This window comes from Carassius auratus, chromosome 32 (assembly GCF_003368295.1).
Source record: "Carassius auratus strain Wakin chromosome 32, ASM336829v1, whole genome shotgun sequence".
NCBI lineage: Eukaryota > Metazoa > Chordata > Actinopteri > Cypriniformes > Cyprinidae > Carassius > Carassius auratus.
Window position 1 is genome coordinate 973581 of NC_039274.1, and position 18920 is coordinate 992500.

At 37.9% G+C, this 18920-nt stretch overlaps 1 protein-coding gene and 1 pseudogene across 1 annotated transcript in view; one reads left to right on the forward strand and one right to left on the reverse strand.

The window, feature by feature from the left end:
• Nucleotides 1–6615: 6615 nt before the first annotated feature.
• On the forward strand, nucleotides 6616–8864 carry LOC113052364 (uncharacterized; annotated as a pseudogene).
• Nucleotides 8865–18846: 9982 nt separating this feature from the next.
• dctn6 (dynactin subunit 6) overlaps nucleotides 18847–18920 on the reverse strand; it is a 6498-nt gene continuing 6424 nt past the window's right edge. Inside the window, exon 7 of the mRNA XM_026214890.1 lies at nucleotides 18847–18920. This exon is cut by the window's right edge and continues 155 nt beyond it. The gene's annotated coding sequence lies outside the window, so the exon portion shown is untranslated.

Consider the following 18920-nt stretch of genomic DNA (forward strand, 5'->3'; position numbering starts at 1 on the left):
ATCTATATTCTATTGTGAATAAATATAAATTTAAGAGATTTGTAAATTATTCTATTCATTTTTTACTCACAATTTGTACAGAGAAAGAGACAAGAATGATGGTGTAAGAACATAAATTATATATTCAGAAGTCAAATGAAACGTTAACGTCCTTTCAAACAACAACAACTTATTCTTCGTATCTTATTCACTTTACCGTATGAGGTCATTCTTTAAAGATCACACTTAATATCTACAAAAATGTAGTATTATTTCTTAGGCCTGGTTGTCAGGCTCACTGTAACTTCATTGGCCACATAGTTTGCTTAATATTGTTAATAAAAGACCCTTATGTGGCTCTGATTCAAATCACAACCTGTTTTCTATTACATTGAGAAGAACAAAACGGGGAACACAAAGACTTCAAAGCTTGCTTTTCTAAAACTCCAAAGAGGCAAAGATCCTAAAAACACTGACAATAAAGCTGTGATGTGGTAAAGTCATGTGATTTACACTGCATTTACCCTGATCTCACTTGATAACCCAGTTCTGTGCTGTTTGTATTGAGGTTTAATCTGCCTTCAGGAGGCACTGTAAAATAATAATGAGTTATTTAAACGCAGAAGTGTGGATTTACTGTGATTTACCATGTAATCACTTCTCAAGTAACCATGTAACCAAGAATTACCATGTAATTCACATAAGAGGCATTTCACAGTTTATCCCCAAATCTGTTGCATCAGCGGTGCTAAACCTCCCCAAAGTTCATCTACTATATATATATATATATATATATATATATATATATATATATATATGAGTATATATATGAGTATATATATATGAAGCGTTTGGTCTCTACGGCTCAGATATCAATCTCCAAATTCATTCTCGTTTACTTTGATGATTTTAAAGTTAATGTAGATCTGTGGGAATGATGTCTTTATCTGTGACTGAAAACAAGACACACTGAATGTTTATGAGAAGCGCTCTATTCTTCTTCTCGAATGGGAAAAGTAAATTTGTTCAAGATTTAAATGTATTTGCAGATATTGTTCTGTTCATTTGGATATAAGCAGAGATATTTGCACAATTTGAAATGTTAAATTCTGAATAGTGTCTTAATGCTGAACATCCTGTTCATATCTGCCATTTGATCACAGTATATATTTGAAAATGTGTTTTGTTTGAGTTTCCCTCTCTGACAAACATAGATCTCCTTCTGTTATATCGTAACAGATCAAACTCAAACCCATCTGGAGCTCTGGAGTCGTATCGCTGGTGATCTGTTGGCAGAAGCAGTGTCTGACGTGCCTGCAGTATCTCACCATCTCCTCTCAACATCTCTTTACTTTTCAAGATAAAGCATCTTTTTACAGTGTGACTGGAACATCTTTCACACCACGACGCTGCAGGTTCAAGCCCACATATTCAGATCAGATCTAATCACACTCGAAAATTTAAATAAAATAAAATAAAAAAAATATCTGTGCAAAGAGTTTGGCTGCAGTAAAGCTAAACTTTTACATCCAAATCAAGAGAATTAATGCAGTTTCAGTATTGGCATCACGTTAAAAGTGTTGAAAACTTTTATATATACTATACACACACACACACACACACACACACACACGTAATAGGTTACAGATTACAAGTTACCCTGTTTAAAAATGTAATAGTGAAAAAAGTAAAAAAAAAGTGTAACTTTTTCAATTACTTTATTAAAGTAATGTAACTAATTACTTTTGAGTACTTTTTGATTACTTTTCTAAATTTGTGAAAATGAAAGAATAATAAATAAAAGCATATACATCAACTCAAATACAGTTATCTAATAAGCATGTGTCATATTCTGTATAATAAACTTTTTTAAAAAACTGCTGTCTCTTTGTATATGATGATAGTTTTCTCCAAATAAGTAAAATGCACATGAAGTGACACAGAGCAGTTCTGGAGATTATGTGTATGTGCTCGTGTACTCCTATATTGAGGCGGCAGAGGTTGAAAACACTGCGAGCTTCCCAAGGCCTACGTGTAGTAAATGAAACCATGTCTTTGCCATTAATTTACAGGAGGGGCAGACTGGGAAAAAATTCAGACTGGAAAATTTAAACTCATACAAACTAATTCATGGACAAAGCTATTTTTTTTATGGACCTGACATACAAAAAAGGTTTAAATCTTTAATTTGGGGACATGCAAAATAATTAAAAGTTCTCTCCTGAACTGCACCTTCACTTCCATTTTTCTCTTCAGTCTCTTTATTTTGCCCCGTTATCCATCTCTCTCATTACTTTAATACTCAAGATTGAACAAAACTATACTTTACAATACGATACTCTACAATACTACAATATCTTTATAGAAAAATCATAATACTGTACACGAGTCATGTTTTTCCCTTACAAAAATTAACCATGCTTTTATTAGCCTATATAAAAGTACAATAACCTTGTTTTGTTTTTTTGCAAATGGATTTGTATTTATTTTTAGATAAATACATTTGTAAAATAATTGTACATTTTTGGTTACCACAGTTAAACAATAGTAACCATTTTCTCCGGATTTATAGTTAAATATTCAAATGTTAATTTCCGTAAGGGTTGTGTTGTTGTCTGTCGTAGCTCCCCTTAAACTTACAAAAAAAAAAAAAAAAAATTTCAGCTAAATACTGTAACATTACAACAGATAATAATGATGTCCTTTATATATTTTGAGTGATGACTGATGAGCAACGTGCTCATCAACAAAGACAAAAAAAGCATCTTTACAGATGAAACTGACCTGAAACCCTGAACAGTAGTTCTGCTTCATGACTTATTAGAGATTTAATTATCAAATGGCAGATTCACAAATGATCGTTTTAGTACATTCGGCGTCCAATTATATAATAACAATATTAAAATAGAGGGCCGAATCATCTGCCAGGCCACCGGGAATTGTCCCGGTTCTCCCAGTGTCCCGGTGTCTGCGCCTGATTCTCAACACGCATAATGTGCAAGTCATATTTTTTTTTTTTCATTTTTGGGGCTTAATATTCACAGACACTAGTCCATTTCATTTTTTGAATCAAGTGTACTGACCTACTTTTGATTTAGTCATCCAAAATGTGGCATATTCCGTCCGCGTTAGGCATTCCGTTTTTATGACTGGATTCTACGAACCAGAATGTGCTTCCGCATCCCGGAAATTATTAGGGCGGTATGTCTCAGAATAGTCAGTGCAATTTGAGAAAGAAATCAGTTATGTATGTATGTATCTGTATGTGGATGTGTGTAAATATTCAGATGTAATCCCCTTTGTAATCATTAAAAATTTCATAAGTAACTGTAATTTAATTACTAATTTTTTTAGTAGTAAATGTAACTAATTACAGTTACACAAATTTTGTAATTAAATTACGCCGTTACATGTAACTAGTATATATATATCCATGACCATCTTTGAAGAAACACAATAAAAGTACACTGTAAAAAATAAAAAGTTAGTTTAACTCAAATTTTCAAGGCAACCGACTGCACAGAATTTTTGAGTTGAAGATATCAACTTAATTTTATAAGTTTTGAAGAACTGCAATTATTAAGTTGCATCAGCTATTTTTTTTTTTTTTACTTTTTAACTTACTGGAACTTTCAAGTCTGAACCTTTTTTTTTTCAACATTTTCTGGAAACCAGAAAAATATTTTTTTAAAAGTCGCCACACTATAAAAAATTACATTTGTTTTCAAATAACGAAAGCAAAAAACCATAATAAATCAAAAAGCAGACGACATTGTCTTTGATTGTAAGTCAACTTACAAGACTATTATATCCAGATTATAGACATTACCAGTTCAAAATACTCTAGTCCTCAATACCAGACACACAAACCTCAAGAACGGTGACAACCAACACATTAAAAAGATGAGCTCTTTACATCACAGTACAACAAGTAACTGATAAATCAATAAGTGATGATAAAAAATTAATGATATCAATAATAAAAAAGTTGAAATTAAGTCAGCAAAAAACAAAACAATAATGCTATAACAGTAACTGCATAATTTATTCATGCTGCAATGCATGCTGGGAACTCACAAAGTCTTAAAATTTCAACAGTATGAAATTCTTTGCTCAGACAACTGTGTTTGACTATTTGGGGCAACATTTGGGTTAATTTGGGGTAAACATGGTGTTAGCTTGTAAGTAAGCCTCTGGCTTGCTTAGTTGGGGTCACTTCATCTACAGCGATATCATTGACTTGATTGCAAATAAATGCACAGACACTATTTCAACTGAACAGAGATGACATCACTGAATTCATTGATGAACTGCCTTTAACTATCACTTTGCATTATTGAGACACCGTTTTCCTAATGAATGTTGTTCAGTGCTTTGACACAATGTATTTTGTTTAAAGCGCTATATAAATAATGGTGATTGATTGAATTTTGTTGGTCTGACAAGGATTTTTGTGTAGTTTCAAGAAAATAGATTTTTTGGTATTTGAAACTCAAAGGTTTTCGTAAACTGGAAAATGAGAAGTTTCATTTGTTGTAGCGTTGCTGAGACCTTACAAATAATGCAATATTGCCAAAGATGACCGATAAACAGTTGTATAGTGCCTAAGTATTAATTCAAAAATGTGTAAATTCTCAGCTGAAAAAGCCAAATTATCTAAACTTTCTGAATTATCTGAACTAGAATTAGAAGGAATGTTTCACTCTTCGACAAAGACATCAGGGAAAGTTACCGCTGGCATCGTAACAAGATGGCGGACTCAAACCTTCGAAGGGAGCTCCTGTGAAAATCATTGGAAACCCTGTCGCAGCCGGTTATCATGACAAATTTTAAATGAGCATGTGCTGATAAATTGACCTTACTCTAACTGGGTGTCAACTAATAAACTCAATTTATAAATTAGAATGAACTTTTCAAAAGAAACGTCCGAATGTGAGTTCAAGTGGCTTACAACAGATTGTTCAAGTTCCAACTAGCAATTGTTCAGTTCAATTAAATTCAAGTTTATTTGTATAGCGCTTTTTACAACACAAATCATTACAAAGCAACTTTACAGAACATTGCGTTTCTACAATATTTAGTAGTAGCTTGTAAGTGGTGACTGGCAGTTTGTGTGCATATGACAGGATTTTTCAGAAAAATGTATACAAGACGTAGTCATCCAGACAGACATAATGAAATATGGCCAACCCACCTGCAGAGAGTTGATGTCAAAGAAGAAACAGAGCAGAGCTACAGAGATACAGAGCTGGGAAATCAATCTCCGAAGAAAAACAGTTAGAAGATCATATTATTGTATGGATTTTTTTTTTTTCAATCATGCTTTTACTACTTTCCAGATGTGTATAGTGTATAAGTGTATAATCTCATACCTCATTTTAAACATTAAGGGACAGTTCACCCAAAAATGAAAATTTGGTAATCATTTATTTACTCACCTTCACGTCGTTCCAAATGTGTATGAGATTCTTTCTTCTGTTTAACACAAAAGAAACCTAACTGACAGTAGCCATTGACTTTTGTAGTATAAAAAAGAAATACTATGAAATTCAGTGGTTATCAGTAACTGTCAGCTTAAGGATGAGTAAATGATGACAGAATTTTCCTTTTTGGGTGAACTGTCCCTTTAAGGGACCCCTATAAGGCTTAATATTTTAATCTGTGTTTCACTGAAACTAAAATACAGGACAAATGAACCAGATTTGTTTGTTTGTTTTTCACTTTATTAACTTTATCTACTGCTCAATGCAACACTAGTTTGTACAAGTAATTTGATGGCATACGTTACAATGATGAGCTGTCAGCGCTGTCTCAAAATGGAACCTGAACTTAATGAGATCATCAAAACGTTGAAAACACCAGTTCAGGTAGCGACGTCTGTCTTCAGCATTCAAAAATAATACTACCTAGATCCAGACTTCAGTGAGAACGGGCCATTCAATCAGAGATCCAAAATGAGCTTCAGTTCAAGCAAAAATCCAGAAATTATAAAAGAGAGGAGCGCTGACCTCTCAGAGTTGGCTAATATACCACACTCACACACGAGGGTCATGCTGGCACTCTCTGCTGCGTGCATGTGTGTGTGTGTGTGTGTGTGTGTGCTTGAGTGTGTGTGTGTGTGCTTTCCTGGCACAGGGTGTGTGTGAAGCGTCTAGTGCAGTAGTGTGGAGTTGGAGGTGTTTGTAGTTAGTGCATGCTTTATGCTGCACGCTGCTTGCAACTTTCTGCTTTTTTAGCTACCGCCGCTGGCTAGCCCCCTTATAGGGGTGAAAAGAGGAGCCGAGTGTGTAAGTCTCCTTCCGCCAGTACACAGCCTCTCCACCACCAAGACTCTTGCAGTGCCTCTTCGTGGCCACACATGGTAACTGGGTACCTCGCAGTCCCATGCTGAACTGCAGGGGATCTCGGAGCAGCATTGGGCCCCAGAGATGTTGTGTGCAGGCCCACCACAGGGTGGACATGCCCTGACGCCCGTCAACCACTGCCCCAGCTTTGGGTAAATAGCCCCACTGCCTTGTGGGTAAGCCTCTCCAGGCAAGGCTAAGGGAGCACACCCCAACAGAAAAGCAATGTGCTGGTGGTGCGCAATAGGTGGGCCTAAACAGAGCTAGGTACCGGCAGCCTCCTGCAGCCAGGATGGGGAGCTGGTCATCCTGGGCTTACCCATGCTACCAGACCTACAGACCTACCTCATCATGGTGAAGATAGTGCTACTGGAGAGAGCGCAACCCCTAAAGCACTTTAAAAATTGGGGGGTTGAATATTACCTGGATCTACATCTGGTTGAAGTCTGACGCCGGGGGCAGGTTTGAATAGCCTGGGAGCTCTTAGTCAGAGCCCTGCACGTCAGCGGCACAGGGTATTAGTCGCTAACAGCCGGGGTTGAGTGGCAGCTGTTCTCGCAAGACCCCAGTGCGACTGAGCAGCCCTATTAAGGGACCGCACTGCTCACCTCAAGTTGAGGAAGGGTGTAGAAAAGGTGGCCTAAAAAATGCCCACTCAACTCATACCTGGACAGGATACCGCAACTGTCGGGTCATTCCACTTCTGCGGTCGAACAAAAGAAACAAATCCTACAACCTTAAACTGGAAACATGGAACATAAGAACTCTCCTGGACTCCTATGGCAGATCTGAAAGACCCCATAGAAGAACAGCACTGGTTGCAGCCGAGCTCCACCGCTATGATATCGACATTGCTGCCCTGAGTGAAACCAGGCTCCTTGATGAGGGGTCTCTAACAGAGGAGGGAATGGGTTACACCTTCTACTGGAAAGGCTATCCCACAGGTGGACAACATCTGCATGGTGTGGGACTGGCAATTAAGAACACACTACTGCCAAGACTCACTGAAACTCCTGTGGGCATCAGTGAAAGACTGATGACCCTCCATATCCCCCTGGTGAATAACCGCTATGCCACACTTCTAAATGTGTATGCTCCAACTCTACCATCTGACAGTGAGTCTAAAGACTCTTTTTACCAAACACTGGATGAGGTTCTCCACCAGATACCCAAGAACGACAAGATCCTCCTGCTTGGAGACTTCAATGCTCATGTTGGGCAGAACAGTGGGATATGGAAAGGAGTATTTGGTAGGCATGGGATTGGTCAGGCCAACTCAAATGGCATGAGGTTACTTACCCTCTGCTCTGAGCACAACCTGACCATAACCTACACCATCTTCCAGCAAAAGACCAAATACAAAACATCATGGATGCATCCACATTCCAAACATTGGCACCTGATTGATACTGTCATCGTGAGACGTTGTGACCTCAGAGACGTTCTCATAACCCGGGCCATGTGAGGTGCAGAATGCTGGACAGATCATCGCATGATCATGACCAAGGTCCTCAAGAAAGTCTCCTGGCTCTGACAATATTCCTGCAGAACTGCTAAAACAGGGAGGGTATCTCGGCACAAGAACACTACATCATTACATCACCAAGGCCTGGGATGAAGAAAGCATCCCACAGCCATGGAGAGATGCTAGTATTGTAATATAAGAGCAAAGGGGATAGGGCCATTTGTGACAACCATAGGGGCATATCACTTCTTGCTGTTGCAGGCAAGGTCCTGGCTAAGGTGATGTTACAAAGACTGATCAATAACATCACAGAGTCTATGCTACCCGAGCCACAGTGTGGGTTTAGAAAGAACAGGAGCACAGTCGATATGGTCTTTACAACCCGGCAACTTCAGGAAAAGTGCAGGGAGCAACATAAAGACCAGTTTATGGCTTTTGTCGACCTCTCCAAAGCCTTCGACACTGTGCAGAGAGATCTCTTGTGGTAAGTCCTCCTCCGGTTTGGATGCCCCACTAAGTTTGTCAACATCCTCCATCAGTTTCATGATGTAATGACTGCTAGGGTGACAATAGGAGGTCAACAGTCTAGCCCTGTCCCTGTGCGCACAGGGGTAAGGTAGGGGTGTGTACTGGCACCAGTGCTTTTTAACATCTTCCTCATTTGTGTCACCCAGCTTCTCCACAAGGAAATACAAGACAACAGTGGAGTGACAGTAGCATACAGGCTGGATGGTAACCTATTTAATATCAAGAGACTGCAATCAACCACCAAACTGCACAGAGTGAGGATACTTGAGCTGCAGTATGCAGATGACTGCGCTCTCATATCTCACTCTCCACAAGACCTCCAGTCTGTCCAAGATGCAGCAGTGAGGGTGTATAGCAGGATGGGGATGAACATTCACTTCGCCAAAACAGTGTTAATCTGCCAGTGGAGTGCCAACATCCCACCCGCACCACCCATCTTCTATGTTGCACATGAAAAACTATCAATTGTGCCATCATTCAAATACCTTGGGATTATTATCTCTGAAGACAATAGCATTGACAATGAGGTCCAGAACAGAATCAAATAAGCATCAGCTGCCTTTGGGAGACTCCTGCGGCAGGTTTTTCAGAACAAGAACCTTCATCTCAACACAAAAATATGCATCTACCAAGCAGTCTGCATTGCCACCCTCCTCTACAGCTGTGAAGCATGGGTTACTTACAGCCGCCACATCAAGTCCCTGGAACACTTCCACATCTGCTGTCTCCAGCGCATCCTGGGAATCACTTGGTGTGACAGAGTGCCTCACACTGAGATCCTGAGGAGAGCAGGCTGCAAGAGTATTGAGCCCACAATCACCCAGCACCAACTGCGCTGGCTGGGACATGTCATAAGAATGCCCTACAATCGTCTGCCCTGCAGAGTGCTATATGGCCAGCTACAACTAGGCCAGCGCTCTGCTGGAGGCCAGAAGAAATGCTTTAAAGACCAAATAAAAACAGTGCTTAAGAGGTGCAAAATAAAACCTGGGGACTTGGAGAACATGGCTGCTGACCGTAACACCTGGTGGCAGCAGTGTCTAGATGGGACCCAAGCACTGGAGGAGGAAAGGAAGTAAGGGACAACAAAGAAGGCTCAGGAGAAACACACCCATAAATACCAGTAACACCGATAGCATGTATATATGCCCCACCTGCAATAGAACCTGTGGATCCAGGATCGGATTATTCAGCCATCAGAAAACTCACCGTTAAAAGACAGAAGTGGACGTCATCATCGGATTCGATGGACAACCGCAAGCAAGTGTGTGTGTGTGTGTGCTTGTGTGTGTGCTTGAGTGCGTGTGTGTATGTGAGTGTGCTCTTGTTTTTGTGACACATCAGGTATTACAAGGAGAGGGTGACTTACTGTATGAGGACATAACCCATGTGAGAATGAGTTTTTTTTTTTTTGAGAAAGTAAAAATGCACAAAGTTTCCTGTGAGGGTTAGGGTTAGGTGTAGGTGTTGGTGTAGGGCCATAGAATATACAGTTTGTACAGTATAAAAACCATTACGTCTATGGGTTGAACACACTTTTCACAAAAACAAACATGTCTGTGTGTGTGCGTGTGTGTGTGTGTTCATTTGTGTGTGACAGATAGAACCTCACTCAAGCATGTCACTCTCTCACCGAGAAGTGAAACACTCTGTCTAACACTAAAACAAACATAAAATAAACTCATCTGGGTGTCTAAATGTCATCTATCCAAAATAAAATACATAAACCAACCCAAAACCACCAACATTTATATGGCACCAATTTAATTGACAAATAAAAATTTAACAATAAATCTTCATTCTCATTACTGTAATGCAAAATTGTGTGTTTTGTGTTTGTGTAATACAAAATGATTGTTGTTGTTGATTTGAATAGATCAACGTAAGTTACAGTAGGTATAGATACAGTATCAATAATTATCACCACACTGGACACTGATAACTGAACTAAAATGTTCCTCTGTAATTGAATTAATGTTTTCACAGTCGTAAACCCAAAGCTGCTCACAGTTCATGTACGTAGGTGCAGTCCTGCAGTGTTAAGTGTTTACTAAAGGACTTGATGGAGAAACATCACATCCTTTGTGTGGATTGAACACACAGCCCTTCAATTCCCAGCCAAGACACAATTCACTAATTCATTAAAGTCCACCGAGCCTCTCAAAGCAAACACTCTGTTTCAGACCAGCACTGCTGAAAATCATGTTCAAGTTTAGTGGCTACAGCAAAGGCAGTTTTAATAGTTTGACTATATTATTACAGAATCACAGGAATGACTATTTAATATCATCAATGCAGTGCTGGGTATATTACTTACAAACTGTATTTTTACTGTTACTGATTCCAAATTACATGACAAAAATGGTATTTGTAATGTAATACATTAAATTCCACATTTTAGGTATATGGATATTATGGGTTTTAAACTAATTTTTATGTGTTTTAAAGACCAAAGCTCTCCAAAGAAATTGTAATACATGGTTAAATGACCCACTGGGTGATAATTCAAATAATAATGTATGCTTTCTTCAGTAGTGTATGCAATGTTGAAATGTTAAGAAATCATTTTAATGTTACTGTTCTGCATTTACAGTCACTTTTTAAATGTCTGGAGAAGACCTTCTGAATGTATGTCAGTAGTTGGCTATTTTTAATTGTAGACTAATTATGACTATTTTAAAATGTTATATAATCTAATTACAAGTACTTAATTTTTGGAATCTGATTATGTAATCCATATTGCATCTAATCAGTCACTACCCCACATAGCAAATGTCTTCTGGCCCAGATCTGGGCCACACAATCACTTTTCCCTCTGCCCAAGTACCGCAAAGACTGATGGCCCTGAAGTGGCCCAGAACTGGATTAAAGACTAGGGCCACACATGGGCCATAAACGGCCTGAATCTCAGCCAGTTAATCAACCTTAGGTGGCCCTGAAACAGGGCCAAAACAGGTTTTGTTATTGGTACCAATTCTCAGCCTTAAGTAAACAAGAATCCACACCTGAGCCTTATATAGCCCAGACCCAACCCAGACAGCAAACAGTTTCAGCCCAGATCCAGCCCACATCTGGCCCACATGGATTTCACGTGGGCCTGATCTGGGCCAACACTATATTGCTGTCTGGGAATACAGAATCTTAATAGTTCGTATTATTGCCTTGTACATTACGATAATCGCTCTTGTTCATTTTGTGACCCTCCCTGCTTACCGTGGTGACGAGATGCATAGCAGATTGAAATCAATCAATGGCTGTTTGTCTGGTGGTGCCCACTGAATAACATAGGTTTATAGACAATTGTACAAGCTTTTGGGGCAGACCTGACCTGTTTAAAAGAGATGGTCTTCATCCCTCCTGGGGTGGCGCCACTCTTCTGTCTAGAAATATGGCACATAGTCTTAGTGTTTATACTTGACTAACTGGGGCCCAGGTCAGGAAGCAGACAGACTGGCTAAACCGACCGTCTGCTAGCTGCCTCCCGTCACAGAGGTCAGTTAATTCTCAGCACATAGAGACTCTTTCACCTAGATATCACACTATAGAGACTGTGTCTGTTCCCCGAACTAGAAAATACAAAAAACGTCCAAACCAAGTTAAGGTTAACAATTTAATTGAGGTTCAACAAATAAAAAACAGATGCAATATGGATAAACAAATGATAAAGCTTGGCTTATTGAATATCATATCCCTTTTCTACGAAAACACTTTTTGTAAATAATATGATAACTGATCATAATATAGATGTGCTCTGTTTGACAGAAACTTGGCTAAAACCTGATGATCACATTATTTTAAATGAGTCCACCCCCCAAGATTACTGTTATAAACATGAGCCGCGTCTAAAAGGCAAAGGGGGAGGTGTTGCTTCAATTTATAACAACGTTTTCAGGATTTCTCAGAGGGCAGGCTTCAAGTATAACTCGTTTGAAGTAATGGTGCTTCATATAACATTATCCAGAGAAACCAATGTTAATGATAAATCCCCTGTTATGTTTGTACTGGCTACTGTATACAGGCCACCAGGGCACCATACAGACTTTATTAAAGAGTTTGGTGATTTTACATCCGAGTTAGTTCTGGCTGCAGATAAAGTCTTAATAGTTGGTGATTTTAATATCCATGTTGATAATGAAAAAGATGCATTGGGATCAGCATTTATAGACATTCTGAACTCTATTGGTGTTAGACAACATGTTTTAGGACCTACTCATTGTCGAAATCATACTCTAGATTTAATACTGTCACATGGAATTGATGTTGATAGTGTTGAAATTATTCAGCCAAGTGATGATATCTCAGATCATTATTTAGTTCTGTGCAAACTTCATATAGCCAAAATTGTAAATTCTACTTCTTGTTACAAGTATGGAAGAACCATCACTTCTACCACAAAAGACTGCTTTTTAAGTTATCTTCCTGATGTATCCAAATTCCTTAGCATATGCAAAACCTCAGAACAACTTGATGATGTAACAGAAACTATGGACTCTCTCTTTTCTAGCACTTTAAATACAGTTGCTCCTTTACGCTTAAGGAAAGTTAAGGAAAACAGTTTGACACCATGGTATAATGTGTAGCGGCCCCTCGGATATAGATTGATCAAGATGCAGAGAGTTTAAAACGGGTGTCAATTTATTACTTCCTCTCAACGAGCACCATGCACCTGGACGACGTGAAAACTACAGAATAAACAGAAATACAAAATGCTTCCATGTAGTTTCACAAATAATTTGCATATAAATCATCTTCACATATTAATCATGTTTACACCCAATATAAATTATTTTAACAAATGACCAATATGAAATATGAAATGTGTTTAAGCCTTTATGACAAATGAAATATCTTCTTTTAAATTAAACAGAATATATTATAATTGAAGAAAGAATTTACGTTTTATATTGATGACATGTGCAATAAACCCATAAACAAATGAAGTACTGACATTCTCTTTTTTTCCTTAAACAATATCCCTTTTGATAATAATAGAAACTCCACATATTTTCTTTCATACCTCATTCCGCTTTTCCAAGGGCGCTAATCAAAGAGTTTCTGCCATCAGCTACCTTGTGCTCTAGCTTGGCACACCCTCACAGTTCGGAGCTCTTAAAAATAACATGTACGAGCAATTCAAAAATAATAAAGTAAATTACAATGTAAACTCTTTCTTTACAAGATTCAAATGGATGAACATGATAAATAACTTCAGTGTTTAAGTGTTTTTACCGTTCTTCCGACGATATGTGAACACCACATTGTGACGAGAGAATAGCGGAAGTTTAGCGTCACAAAAAAAACATCCGAAAAAGAAAACAGCGCTTTTTCAAAATAAAAGCGGAACAGACAAAGCGACACTGTTAAACATATAATGCCTTAAAATATTAATATAAATTGTTATATATGTTGTATATATACGATGTAGGATATTAATGCGATTTATAAAGACATTTAAATAATGAGCATACTCGCACCCTAAAGAGAGCAGCCCAAAAAATGGAGTGCAGCTGGAGGAAAACAAAATGAACTACTTTACTTCTAAAATCGATACTATTAGAGATAAAATTTTAACCATTCAGCCGTCAGCTACATTATCGCATCAGACAGTGCACTATAGACCCCTGAGGAACAGTTCCACTCATTCTCTACTATAGGAGAGGAAGAATTGTATAAACTTGTTAAATCATCTAAACCAACAACATGTATGTTAGATCCTATACCATCTAAGCTCCTAAAAGAGGTGCTTCCAGAAGTCATAGATCCTCTTCTGACTTTTATTAATTCCTCATTGTCATTAGGATATGTCCCCAAAACCTTCAAACTGGCTGTTATTAAGCCTCTCATCAAAAAAAAACACAACTTGACCCCAAAGAACTAGTTAATTATAGACCGATCTCGAATCTCCCTTTTCTGTCCAAGATACTAGAAAAGGTGGTATCCTCACAATTATATTCCTTGTTAGAGAAAAAAATTATATGCAAGGATTTCCAGTCAGGATTTAGACCGTATCATAGTACTGAGACTGCTCTCCTTAGAGTTACAAATGATCTGCTCTTATCATCTGATCGTGGGTGTATCTCTCTATTAGTTTTATTGGATCTTAGTGCTGCGTTTGACACAATTGACCACAACATTCTTTTACATAGACTTGAACACTTTGTTGGCATTAATGGAAGTGCATTAGCATGGTTTAAATCACACTAATATGACCGCCATAAGTAGCAGTGAATGAAGATGTATCATATCGATCACAAGTGCAGTATGGAGTACCTCAAGGCTCAGTACTAGGGCCGCTACTCTTCACGCTTTATATGTTACCCTAGGGAGATATCATCAGGAAACATGGTGTTAGCTTTCACTGTTATGCTGATAATACTCAGCTCTATATTTCTTCGCGGCCCGGTGAAACACATCAATTTGAAAAACTAATGGAATGCATAGTCGATATAAAAAACTGGATGATGAGTAATTTCTTACTTCTAAATTCTGAAAAAAAAAACAGAGGTGTTAATTATAGGACCTAAAAACTATGATTGAGTGTAGGTTTCCTCTCATTTAGTAAAGTCATTCTGCTGAAACCTTCGCTCTCTGTAGCTCCGTTTAGACAGTAATATTGGTATGTAGGCTCCTTTTTTATGAGCCTTGCTAACCGTCTTTACCGCTGAGTGTGGTCAGATATCCACTCATTCTAGAGAGTCGTCATGCTGAGGCCTCCACTCTTTAGAGCTCCATCATTGGCAGTTATATGAGTTGTAGTTGAGTGTAGTAGATTGGTAGTTTTCCTCTCGTTAAGGGAGTCATCCCGATAAATCCTCTGCTCCCCAGAGCTGATGCTTGGGAAGTAAAGTACACACTCTAGGCATCTGTGTGCTTTCTGAAATCCATATAGTGGTAAGTGTGCACGTTGTTCACTTTTTCACTTCACAGTAAATTGGGCTCCACTCAACCAGTGTGTCTCTACTAAAACACTAAACAACACTAAACAGCGTCGCTCCCCTCAGCATTGAGGGCTACGGTTAGCAGAGTTCTTCCTTTCGGGCACTCTAGTTCTCTCCCCTTCTGAGTGGTTGAAATTCTTACATTTACATTTACATTTAATCATTTAGCAGACGCTTTTATCCAAAGCGACTTACAAATGAGAACAATAGAAGCAGTCAGGTCAACAAGAGAACAACAACAGTATACAAGTGCCATGACAAGTCTCAGTTAGTCTAGTATAGAACGCATAGCCAGGTTTTTTTTTTTTTCTTTTTTCTTGTATGATAAATGAAAAGACAAGAAAAGGAAAGGTGCTAGTGTTAGTTGGTTAAGTGCAGGCGAAAAAGATGAGCCTTTATATGTTTCTTGAAAATGAGTAAAGACTCAGCTGTATGAATTGAGATTGGGAGGTCATTCCAGCAGCTGGGCACAGTCCAGGAAAAGGTCAGTGAGAGTGATGTTGAACTTCTTTGGGATGGCACCACAAGGCATCGTTCAGTTGCAAAGCGCAAACTTCTGGAGGGCACATAGGATTTAACCAGTGAGTTTAGGTATGTTGGTGCCGTGCCAGTGGTCGTCTTGTAGGCAAGCATCAGTACCTTGAATTAGATGCAAGCGGCTACTGGTAGCCAGTGAAACCTGATGAGGAGAGGAGTAACATGAGCTTTTTTTGGCTCATTGAAGACAACCCTTGCTGCTGCATTCTGGATCATTTGCAGAGGCTTGACAGTACATGCAGGAAGAACCAGGAGAGCATTACAATAGTCCAGTCTGGAGAGAACAAGAGCTTGGACAAGAAGTCCAAGGGCGTTCACTTCACTCCATGGGCGTTCCTCCATGGGGAAGTCGTGGCCTAATGGTTAGAGAGTTGGACTCCCAATCGAAAGGTTGTGAGATCGACATCGCAAAATAAATTATTTCCACAACCGATCAAAAACATGTTTTGAAAAATGTTGAAATATTTGTAGTTATAAATACATTGGGTTACACATCACACTTGCATCTTTCCAAAGTGTAAATTGATTTATTTCTCTGAAATGCAACTGTTAAGATTTTACTAAAGTTAACACTAAAAAAAAACGGTGAACACTGAGCCACTGAAACCTTTCATTCGTATTTCTGACATTTTCAAATCTGATGGGGTTGTGGAAATGACAAGGGAAAGGTGGGTTATGGCGGAAATAACATTTCAGATATAAAACCTGTAGCAGAATTATAAATGATGGAAATGCAAAAGTGAGTCATGACCTCAATGTGTAAAACAAAATTAATCTCAAATTCAAGTTTGAAGTTATTCTTATTTTTATTTCAAACAGGGATAGTGAGGAACTCAGTGAAGGTACAGGCCCCTGACCAAGCAACACATGCAGCTGATGCTGAAACTGCATTAGGACGAACAGTCGAGGGGAGTCATGGCCTAGTGGTTAGAGTGTTTGACTCCTAATCCTAGGGTTGTGGGTTTCAGTCTCAGTCCAGTAATACCATGACTGAGGAGCCCTTGAGCAACACACCGGACCGCAGCATAAATGATGCCCACTGCTCCAGGTGTGTGTTCACAGGGTGTGTGTGTGCACTTTGGATGAGTTAAATGCAAAGCATGAATTCTGAATATGGATCACCATACTTGGCTGGCTGTATATCATGTCATCTGCCAAACCCTGAATGAAGTTATAATTATATATTCAGCACCGATTCAGGAAAATCATTACTAATTTTGTGTTCCTCTTGTCAGAATACAAAAACTCAAATGAGAACAGAGGAGAAAAGAACAAGAGTTCCATCAGAGATCTGATTACTGACACACGAGTTCATCTATTAATTACCATCTTCGAGTTTGTTTGAAATGAAGCTTGTGATTTTCATTATTCTTAAGTAAAATGTAACTCACCTCTTCTTCAGGGCTGCTGGTCTCTTTCTCACTGGTATTGTTAATTCTGGGCCAGAAATATGAGATTAAACTCATGAGCTTGTGCACGTCTATCTTCTGGCTCGAGTTCGATTTACAGGAAACCTTATGGTAACATTCTCTATGAAGCCTGTATTTATAATGCATTATAAAGGTATTTGTAAGGCATTATAATGAATGCATAATGCATTATAAAAAAATAAATAAAAAATAAATTATAATGTGTTATATCATTTCATGTATAATTATAAGAACAGGTTAAATATATTATAACTTTTACTCATTGTGGTTATAGCTTTTAAGAGTATGATGATTATAACACAATGAACATGTTCCATCCACTTTTACAATTGATTATATTTCTCATAGTTATAATGTATTATAAGTCTCATATCTTGCCATTTTTGTGACGCTACTTTACTTAAAGTGGTCAAATACCACTTATAAGAAGTACTACTACTACTACTACTAATAATAATAATAATTATTTATCTGAAACAGCCATAATATCAGATTTCCGATCAGATGAATGTGTAATATGACACCTTTGCTTTGAACTATTTTTACTGTAATATCAGTTCGATTATTTTGATGGTACCCTTTAGACAGATGTTGATAAGTAACTCTGCAACTACATGTCATCTAGCGGTCATTGGAGTAATAGTATGTATGTTACTATAAATATATGATAACACTTTAATATGATGGTCAACAAACTGACTATAAGTGTCTTTGCAAGAACGTCAACTTATTCTACCAAACTAGATTCAACCATTCTTGAGCATATCACAACTCTAATGAGGGTTAGTTGGCATGTAGTGGCGAAGTTGCTTATAGTTGATTGATTAAGGGGAAAGTCAAAATAAAATGTAACCATATAAAACATTGCATTTTTTTTTCCAGATGAGTATTAAGCTCACATCAATTAATCAACATTAGCTCCACAGAAACACTCAAATAACACTCAACATCTAACCATCACAAGCTGTAGTAAGATACTGTGCAGATCTGAAATAATGTCAAGATATGATCAGTCCATTATACTGTAAACAATGTAGATTTAATATGGTGTTCATTGTGTGTTATAAATAATCATACTCTTAAACTTATAATCACAAATACATAAGTATTACGCTCTAATGACAGTTAGTGGGCATTTAGTTACTTACAGTTAGTAGAAGTGGACAATCGAAATTAAGAGTAACCAATTAAAATGTTAAACTCTTCCGTAAAAAATGGTAACAAATTCATAGAACACTGCTTGTGATGTAAATTAGAAGTGTTCCACAAACATTTAAAATATTACTCTAACAGAAAAAAACAACAACATAATGTTTAAAGTGTACATAATGCAGAGAAAGTGTCAATTCACATCAGAAGTTCAAAGCATGATTAAAGGTCATCAGTTTAACCAACAGTGGACCGCTGTTTGCTATTTATACACACGGTCATATGCAGTAAAAGGAGAACTCATGTTTTCCATATTATCATCAATCATCAGAACTATAATGTTCTAACCCTAACTGCTGATTAAATATGCATGTGCCACAATAACAATAACATTTCATTAACTTACTGATTCTGTCATTGCGGTGATTTAGCGCCACCAAGTGGAGAAGAAATGAAAGAACACAAGACACAGAGACACTAGTTTCACATGAAAGAGGATTTAATGTGCCATCAATAACTTACAACACAACCTACAACACTAAAATACAGA